An 8,947-nucleotide genomic window follows, 5' to 3' on the forward strand; every position below is an offset into this window, starting at 1 on the left:
ACAAATACCTTTACAGAAGAAACCAACAACCGTCCCATTTTCACAGCTCTGCTGGTCCGAAGCACTGAATGAGCATTCCGACAGTGATGACTCAGTTCCAGCGCAATGAACTTTCTCCAACAAAATAGGCCCCGTTTCTTGTGAGATGGGTATAGACACTGTTGTGTGATAGGCGTTGCAACCATTCTGTCTGCAGACGACTTCTCCAGCTGTTGAATCCCACAGACTACGACAGACGGAGCCCCACTGACCTCGGTAACGAACCTGAAGTAGCCCGACGCATGGCGCCTCCTGGCCCACCAATCTCGATTCGCTCAACTCTGTTAAACATTCAAGGAGAAACACGAATAATGTAAACCATCCAGACTGATTTGACGTCAGCATCCTAGAATCATTAGCTTTAAAATTATTTGACAGTCAATTGCACTTAAATTGGAATTTTCGTTTGCTATCTGTGTCGACTTGATCCGCGTTTACACTTCCGACAGTAGAGAAATTAATTGATGAAACAGATTATTGTTACTTAATAATTTCAATTTAGATTTTGAAACAATATATTATACCTAGAATTTTTCAGGGTCAACTGAGATGGTACGAAATATAAATTACACGAGACACTACCAGTGTTGCACACATGCTTAGAAGTACATAATCCTAAGAGTGTGGAAGCAGGCCAGTCGGTCCATCCAGCCCACAGCGACCGTCCAAAGAGCATCCCACACAGACCCATCCCCCAACAACCCTGACCAATCTAATTAACCTGCACATGTTTAGGCTTTGGTTGAGAACCAGAAGCCCCGGAGGAAACCCACGCAAACACGGGGAGAATATGCAAACTCCAAATACTCGTTTGAGGGTGCAATCGAACACGGGTCCCTGGCGCTTCGAGGCAGCAGTGATAACCCCTGAGACACCGTGCCACCCATCCAGAGCAAAAGCATATGAAATACTATATATATTTTTTAAAAAGTTGTTGTCATTACTCCATGATAAATCAGAAAATAATTCTAAATCGCAGTACATGTACTTAAGATCAGTGGAAATCTATCAGCATGCTAAATTCAATACTAATTGGCGAGAAACGCAAATTGAGCAAACTCAGTTCGTGGGATTTAAATCTATTACTATTTACACAGCGAATGCCATTCATGTGCACACGCATGCACTGATTCGCAATCCCCTGTTACATCACTTAAAGCATTGAAACTGCGCATCGTGAATGAACAAAAAAAGAGCGATATTGGTGTTTTGTGGTTTCTATCGCTCTCAGGTCAAATCAAGGCTACTCTCGTTTAACACAAACGATGGGACCTACCGTTGGGAAAGGTTCGGAAACATTGGAAGCTCTTGTATAAGGCGAGTAAATAAGTTGTGAAAAGCGACGTTTGCAGACATGATTTGGAGATGCGGGTGTTGGACTGGGGCGTACAAAGTTAAAAATCACACAACACCAGGTTATAGTCCAACAAGGTTTATTTGGAAACAATAGCTTTTGGAGCACTGCTCCTTCATCAGGTGGTTGTGGAGTACACGATTGTAAGACACAGAATTTATAGCAAAAGTTCACTGTGTGTTTGCAGTTGTATCACACCGTAAACTTTTACTATAAATTCAGTGCTGTGTGATTTTTGACGTTTGCAGAGTTAGTTTCATTGTCGTACTGAAACTGGTAAAGGCACCATGCCGCATTCACTGACGTATCGTCATTGTGTTTGAAGTTATTTCTTCTTTCAGGAGTTTGGAGATCCTTGAGATAACTCGAGTTTACCACGTCTACAGGCAGGAAAATGTAAGCGTGCTTAGGATGCAACCGAAATATTAAGATCTTTGTAGGTCTTAACTCCCAAGGGAATTGTGCAAGAGATTTTCAGGTCAGTTGTGCGAGGCGATGTTGTCACACTGCAGGACAAACATAGCACAATAACTGAAAGTTGGATTATCAAAATTTTCATTTGTTTTCTACTGCTACAAAACATTTTCTCGTTCTTTCGGATTATTATTGAGTTTGAATATGACCTAATGGTTAACACTTAGAAGTGTTCAGACCCAGCTGATGGTAATGCTAGACAAGTACAATCCCAGAGTTTTTCCTGGCTTGGTAGATCATAAGTTTTAACTTTGCAATTTATGTACCATGGTGGTCAGTCACTGAGCATATTGACAAGAAGCTGTCAATGTACTTACCATTGAAAGAGCGTCAATGATTGTCACATAGAAAACAGGAAAAAAAAACAAGCGATTTTGCACAAAGCAATAACTAATTGAAATGGTCTCATTAGAAATATGAGAAATAATGGTTCAACATTTTTATCCTCAACAACCTTCCAGATAGTCAATTCTCAGTGAAGCATAACCCTATTTCAAATTTACAGTTCCGAGTAGACCTGTGGATTCACTAAATGCTGGCTTTAGTTAATGTCTCTTTTTGAGATTCTAATTTGAATTAACACTGTTAACTTATTTCATAATATGAATTTCTTGAATTCTCCTTCCAGATGCTTCTTCGTCTGAACTTCTTTGTGAACTGATAATAAACCACTCAAGAGGACTTAACAACCAAAACTGATTTGGAGACTGCTAAGCTTACAATCCCTATGCTGTCACACACCCGTTCTCTCTGACACAAACTTGCACACTGTGCCTGTAAGAACCACCCATACTCACTGACTTATGAATGACTCTGTTTTTTCAAAAGATCTCTATCTCTAACTCCTTCCACCGCCTGCCAGCTTGTTGCGAGAGAAGTTCCCAGTGTTTTTCTCTCCTTTGTTCTTTGCTTTCTGAAGCATGGAAACATTCACCCCAAGAAGGTTTTGTTTTTTTTAAAAAAAAGCTGAATTTAAATGCATGCAAGCACATTTCAAAACAACTCTTAGAATTCAAAAATGAAACGAAGTCCTTCCAGTCAATATCTGCATAATATGGAAATATGGATCAAACTTAACGCTCTTAACGTTTCTGTCCACTTTAGATTCCGTGTTTTTAAGTAATAATTCTAATTTATCGGGAACATTGGTCACACAGATCACTTGTCAGCCTTCACATTTGCATGCGCAAGATGCGTGTAATTTATTCTAGTTTTCCCTTTCACTAAAAATAGCGCAGTACCTGAAACACAGTGGCAGGATAGGTTTCAGCAAATTGAAGAGCACTCTGCCAGGTTAACAAATTTCTAACCATCAAACAAAGCCATTTTAAGAGACTATTTTTTTTAGCATTGTCAAATAACCAGAGCAGATTTCTGACCTTGAGTCTCAAGTATACTTCCAGAAAATCATAGAGTAATACAGCATGGAAACAGATCCATGCAAGCCGACCAGACAACCCGATCTGACCTCGCCCATTTGCCAGCATATGGCCCATATCCTTCTCAACCTTTCCTATTCATATACCTATCCAGATAAATCTTTTAAACATTGTAATTGTATTCACTTCCACCACTTCTACTGGCCACTCGTTCCAGACACGCACGATTCTCGGTGTGAAAATGTTACCCCTCTTGCCCTTTTTAAGTATTTCTGCTCTCACCTTAAACCTATGTTCTGCAGTTTTGGCCTCCCTGACCAAGGGAAAAGACCTTAACTATTCATCCTATCCATGACCTTCATGATTTTATAAACCGCTATGAGACACCCCTCGGCCTCCGATACTCCAGGGAAAATAGCTCCAGCCTATTCAGCCTCTCCCAATAGCTGAAATCCTCCAGCCCAGTCAACATCCTTTTGAATATTTCTGCACCCTCTCAGGTTTAACAAAATCCTTTCTGTAGAAGGACGACAAGAATTGTACACAGTATTTCAAAAGTGGCATCACCAATGTCCTATACAAATGCAATAAGATATCCCCGCTCCTACACTGAATGCTGCAACCAATGAAGGCAAGTGTTCCAAACGCCTTCTTCACTATTTTATCTGACTGTGAATCAAATTTTCAACTAACTATGCACCGGCACCCCTTGGTCTCTTTGTTCAACAACACTCCCTACAGCCCTACCATTTATCATATAACTCCTGCCCTGGTTTGCCTTAGCAAACACCTGACATTGATGTAAATTAAATTCCATCTGCCACCCATTGATCAAGGTCCCATTGTACTCTGAGATAATCTTCTTCACTGTCGATTACACTATCTATTTTGGTGCAATCCTCTATTCACATCCAAATCGTTTATATAAAGTTCATACAGTTCCATGTATTGACACTTAACTTCCTAGCAAGTCTTGTTAAATCAGTGCAACAGATTACCTTATTTAATACTTAATATTTTATGAAATATTGAATTCCAATTGGATAAAATGTTTACCTTTGTCATTCACTGGTTCAACTGTAGCATTTTGACTGGAAGGTTGCACGGGGTAATCAACTGCAGAAACTGAAAAATAAAAAGGCGGATCCTAAAAATCTAAGAACAGAGATTGTTTAGTAGCATTAATGAAATTGAACCTAAATAATCCCATATCCAACCCATTTCTCCTTAACATTTTGTATTTATTACATAATGCCTGAAAGTATGTCCTGTAGGAAGATTAGAATCATAAACTCAGGATGTAATTCTGTCCAGCGATTCCAGATAATCTGTTTTGAAGTTAAGCGCAGTTAGATCTTCTTCACAGCTCTTGCCCAATTTTCCCCGAAAATTCGAAAATGATCGCCAAGTAACCCTGCATTATAAGTTAGCAGCATTAACGTGAAGCAGAATAATGACTGAAATTTATCCTTAAAATTCTATTTGTTGTAGAACTCACCGGTCATGAAAGTACACAGAATTTCAGCAATGTAGCCATTAGAAAATATTCCCAGTTGAACAGCACACATCCCATCAGACCATGAGTCAGAGAAATAACAAACTCTGTGTTTCATTAACTCTAATTGGCCATTTATTGAGAGATTCTATTTGCGAATAAATTCAATCTAGTCTCCAATTTTAGTAGTAGTCTTCTTTATACTCATTTTACAAAGATGGAAAACCTGCAAGCAGCCACTTTATTGCGGTTCACCTTAAAATTTAACAAGTCAAAGGGAGCTTTTCAGAGAAAATGTGCGATTATACTTCAGAGTTTATCTGGATGTATGATTTGATGGAAATTTTCAAAATCATGAAGGCGCTGAATAGAATAGGTTGAAAGAAAGTTTCATCACTCATGAATAGATTGAGGATCAGAACGTTCAGTTTCATCCTGTTTTGCAAAGGAAGCAAAATTGAAATACGAAGCGACTTTTCTACACTGTGACTATTAGTCTCCGAAATACATTACCTGAAAGTGTGGTAGACGCAAATTGAATTGAGGCATTAACGATGGCATTCAGTAATTATTTAAATTGAAACAATTTGCAAGGTTATGAGAAACAGATTAGGAATTAGACAATATTTAAATTCACAGAGAGCCATTGCAGATGTAGTGGACGGAATGGCTTCCTTCTGCACTGTAACAATTCTGATATGGCTGGGCTTGAGATTTATTGACCATCACTATTTGGCCTTGAGAAGATGTTGGTGGGCTGCTTTCTTGAAAGACTGCCATTTATTTGGTGTCGCTATAACTACAGCGCTGAAGGAAGGATTTACTCCGAGTTTGACCCACAGCAACAGTGTAGGTCAGATAGCCCAGGTTCAAGTCTTGATTAAGTATGGCGCTGGAAAAAGCACAGCATTTCAGGCAGCATCCGAGAAGCGAGAGAGTTGACTTTTCCGTCAGGACTGAAGAAGGGTCCTGCCCTAATCGTCGACTCCCTGGCTCCTCAGATGCTTTGCTTTATTTTCCAGCGCTATGCTTTATCAACGCGGACTCTCCAGCATTTGCAGTCCTCACTTTCTCCTCGGGTCAAATCTGACTATTCCAGAGGAGTGCCGTAACATCCTTGGACATGCGGATTAAATATATCTGCACCTTAGGTACAGAAATGAAAGTTACACATAATTTATAACAATCCTTAAGGCCCTTTTAGTGCAATGGTGGTGTCCATACCTCTGGAACCAGACAGCTCATGTTCAAGTCTCCGGCTGCTCGAGAACTGCGTAATAACATCGCTGAGCAGACTTGTTACAAAATATCTGTAAACAATATCCCGGGCTCCTGTGGTGCTATGGTAGCATGCCGACCTCTGAACTAGAAGGTTAAGTCCCACCTGCCTCAGAAGTAGTTCTGAGCAGGTCAAAATTTGAGATTAATTATTAATAACGGCTAGTCAAAAGTGTCTCTAAACAGAGTCCTTACTAACCAGTCAAATGAAACACAGCTTTCTGCCGTGTCGCATGCGAAACAGCATTTAGCGACAGCCATTTCTTTCTGTCACCTAACAGCTGGTTTATGTTTTCGACTGTTATAAATCTTTCTGCTACATCCGCCGATGTACACGCTGAATAACGCTTCCATCATTGCAGCTGCTCACAACTCCAGTTGCAAATTTTTGATCTCGCCGTTAACGGCGCTTTGATCTGCTCGGTATTTGAACTGGTGGCTCGCTGTGGAAAGAGGAATCTCGAACGGCTTGTTGTGAGACTCGATGGAGGGGACTGCTTCTTTATTATTCTGTCGGCTAAGCTACCGTTATGTCAAGATATAAGTCAGATTTTCATATGTGACAACCCTGATATTTTAGATCACGGTGATTAATAGGAATGGTTCTGCAAGAGGTACAATAACAACAATTGCATTCATGTCACAAAATGCCGAAAATTGTTTCGTGGAAGTGGAGTCAGGCAGAATTTGACGCAAAGTAATTATGTCAGGACAAGCCTTAGACAATACGGTAGGTTATGGAAGATTGCTCTAAAAACGAAGGAGCGTTATGTTTGCAAAGTGGACCTTCTGAAATTGATGTCCTTCCCCAAAAGAGCATTTTTTAAAAATGGTGCTGGCTTTGTAAATAAGTGATTTTGATATTGGGCTTAGATCAAAGGGATTTTGCAGCCCATTTTATATACTTTGTGGATTGAGAAGAATAATGCGGCGCAGTTCCGATATCGTCTGTTTCTTTCCCCATTTCAAAGTTTGAAACAACTGAGTTTATGCTTTGTTACAAGATTGGCATCAGTGTGCCTCTGCTAAACAAACCAGCCTGACTTCCCTTTCATTAACACTCGGGCAAGTCGAAGATCTGATGAAATTAATTACAACTGGACAGAATGAAATCGCCTGTCAAGCCATCGTTATAATAGGACATGACCAGAGTATCAGTTCATTCGCTCGGGTGACGAATGAGTCCTGTTGGATCCGATATTTTTCCGGGGTTTTATTTCACAGAAAATGTATAGACTATTGACACCTCCATCAGTCACCCCAGGGCAGATAGGAACTAACAATGAGGTGATTTGCTACTTGGATGCTGCCTGAACTGCTGTGCTCTTCCAGCACCACTAATCCAGAAACTAACAATGAGTTGGTTAACATCAATCTGGCGCAATTTATGAAAGAGTTTCTTCCCAAGTCATTGGACACATACCTGAGAAGTTAAATCATACATGCCTTCTGCCACAAAAATGGATATTTTGCTGAAGGTGTGCCGGCAGGAACTCTTGAGAAAGACGGAAGATGTCATTCCTGTGAAATTATGTTTTTTTCTGTCGGGTATCTTAGGAGAGTTTGATAAACTGCTGAACAATTACGGTGTCGCATGAATTGAAACCATTAATTATACACAACTGAAACCCTGAAATTGTTGATTCGAGTTCCTGGGATTTCCGTCTTGTTTCTGCAGGAGCACAACAAACGCCGAAAATTGAACACACCCTACGTGCCACTGTCTTCCAATTTATCAGACTGAGAAACGTTGCCGTTTGTGGCAAGTGATCCGGATTAATGAAATTAAATCATATTTTCAAATGTGGACATTAGAAACCCGCTGCAATCACACAAGATGAATAATTTCACGGATCTCGGCAACTTGAAATATTAACTCAAACCTAAATCATAAAACTTGAGGGAATTCAAATTAACAGGGAATGATAATTTTTAAAGTTGGCATTTTGGTTAGGAATTTATTCAGTGTGTGAAGCAACACATTTTAATCATTTAACATCATTTAATTTAACATAAAAATATTTAATTTAACGTAACCTAATAAATTGCGTTTAAACAAGTCATGTTATATAATGAGTAAATTTAGTTATATGTCCGCCAGCTCACACAGCAGAATATTTGCTCTCTGCAGCTTGTGTTTAAATACGACAAAGCTGCCTTTTGTTCTACTGTAGAGGACAAGCTTCTGGAAACTTGTTTTCCCTAATCAATACACAGAACAGGAAATGGAAAGGACACCTACTCAAAAAGTATTCATCAACAAATGGGAAATTACTTTCCTGTCCTTCTGACTCTTTCTGCTCTTTGCGGAATAGGAATTTGTGAATGATCCCCAATGACATTGAGGAGCTGTGTAAAATGATGAAAATAATTATTAAAAAGAACATCTTTTCACAAATAGCGAATGTCATCAAAGTAGTAAACCACTCCGAGATAAAGCACATCTCCAGATTTCAGGAAAGCGCGATTGCGACCTACTTACCCACTGGAACGTACAGAATCAGCAAAGACATCCCCAAGCGCTGCATTTCCGCCAATGTATTACAGAGATAGGCAGGAGAACCTGATCAATGATCTGAGCAAAACTGCACCTCAGTTCAGTGAGAAGATGCTAAGACTCTCAATAAGCAGCAATTTTATGTATTCAGCAGAAAGGCGCTGTTAAATCCAGCGAAGTTTGCTTTCAGTAACGAAGACAACTGCAATCAGCGAACCAATAACCGATATTATTACCAATTTAGGCAAACCTCAAGTTTAAAGCGTGAGAGGGGGAGGGGTTCTGTAACCTTGAAGTTGCCCGATAGGTTTCTGATTAGAATGCAAATTTATCAGCTATGAGGCGGAGTTAATAATATTTAATTTCATTAACGCCTATTGAACGGTTCCTCACAGCGCTAAAGACCCGGGTTCAATTCCCGCCTCAGGCGA

At 39.8% G+C, this 8,947-nt stretch overlaps 1 long non-coding RNA gene across 1 annotated transcript; it reads right to left on the reverse strand.

The window, feature by feature from the left end:
* Positions 1-235: 235 nt before the first annotated feature.
* Positions 236-8,556, reverse strand: LOC140478791 (uncharacterized). The gene is made up of 3 exons (XR_011960868.1): positions 8,502-8,556; positions 4,303-4,371; positions 236-320 (listed from the first exon to the last, which is right to left on the reverse strand). It is a non-coding gene; the product is annotated as an uncharacterized lncRNA (long non-coding RNA).
* Positions 8,557-8,947: the final 391 nt, after the last annotated feature.

Source organism: Chiloscyllium punctatum, chromosome 6 (assembly GCF_047496795.1).
Source record: "Chiloscyllium punctatum isolate Juve2018m chromosome 6, sChiPun1.3, whole genome shotgun sequence".
Classification (NCBI taxonomy): domain Eukaryota; kingdom Metazoa; phylum Chordata; class Chondrichthyes; order Orectolobiformes; family Hemiscylliidae; genus Chiloscyllium; species Chiloscyllium punctatum.